Source organism: Citrus sinensis, chromosome 1 (assembly GCF_022201045.2).
Source record: "Citrus sinensis cultivar Valencia sweet orange chromosome 1, DVS_A1.0, whole genome shotgun sequence".
NCBI lineage: Eukaryota > Viridiplantae > Streptophyta > Magnoliopsida > Sapindales > Rutaceae > Citrus > Citrus sinensis.
In genome coordinates, this window is record NC_068556.1 from 9,091,347 (window position 1) to 9,092,699 (window position 1,353).

At 40.4% G+C, this 1,353-nt stretch overlaps 1 non-coding gene across 1 annotated transcript; it reads right to left on the reverse strand.

Moving 5' to 3' along the window:
- Positions 1 to 642: 642 nt before the first annotated feature.
- Positions 643 to 749, reverse strand: LOC112498024 (small nucleolar RNA R71). The gene has a single exon (XR_003065109.1). It is a non-coding gene; the product is annotated as a small nucleolar RNA R71 (small nucleolar RNA).
- Positions 750 to 1,353: the final 604 nt, after the last annotated feature.

Sequence of the window (1,353 nt, forward strand, 5' to 3'; positions counted from 1 at the left end):
TTTTGTTGACATAGGTGATCTAGCAACCCTTGCATGCGCAAATATAAATCTGTTGACTTCCAGTTTGATCCAGAAATTGAAAGAACTGCAAGGAGATTGAGAAGAGAGCATCGGGAATTACAAGCTGCTGTAGCAATGGATGATTTGCAAAATTTGAGAAACTTGAACTGTAAAGAGGGGATACAACTAGTCAATGTACATGAAGGTCTGAATGGACAATGTGTTCAAAGGCAACCAGGGAACAACAACATTATTCACATGGCGAACGATAGAGATAGAGCCATTCGAGACTACGCAGTGTTGACTCCTCAAGCCATACATCCGGGAATAGTTAGACCCAACGTTCAAGGTGACAATTTTGAACTCAAACCCGTGATGTTTCAAATGCTTCAAACAGTGGGGTAATTTAATGGTTTACCATCTGAAGATCCTCATCTACACCTTAAGTTATTTTTGGAAGTGAGTGATGCTTTCAAGATTGCTGGAGCATTGCAGGAACCATTGAGACTCATACTTTTCCCATTTTCTTTGATAGATCGAGCAAGAGCATGGTTGAATTCTCTACCACCAGATTCTATCACTACATGGAGTGACTTGGCTGACAAAGTTTTGTTGAAATACTTCCCGCCAACCAAGAATGCAAAGTTAAGGAACGAGATCACATCTTTCCATCAACTTGAAGATGAGAGCTTGTGTGATGCAAGGGAGAGATTTAAGGAGTTACTCAGAAAATGTCCTCATCATGGTATTTCTTGCTGCATACAGTTGGAAACTTTCTATAATGGTCTCAACCCAAGCACTAGATTGATGGTGGATGCTTCAACAAATGGGGCATTGTTATCTAAGTCTTACAATGAGGCTTATGAAATTTTGGAGAGGATAGCCAACAATAACTATCAGTGGCCATCAACCAGACAAGCTGCAGCAAGAGGAACAGCAGGAGTTCATAACGTAGATGCCTTGACAACATTGGCAGCCCAAGTAACTTCATTAACAATGATGGTAAAGGCTATGACTACTGCTCCAGCAACTATTAACCAAATATCTGATATGTCTTGCGTTTATTGTGGAGAATGGCATTTATTTGACAATTGTCCTGGTAATCCAGCTTCGGTTAACTATATGGGCAGCTTCAATAGACAGAACCAGGACAATCTATATTCAAACACTCACAACCCTGGATGGAGATAGCACCCAAACTTTTCATGGAGTTATCAGAACCAGACTGCTGCAACACCTAGTGGACAGAACAGACCTGCTCAACCACCTGGATTTTATCAGTAAAATCAAGAGCAAAGAAACATCAATAATGATCAACTCATCTCCCTTGAAGGTTTGATTAAGGATTATATT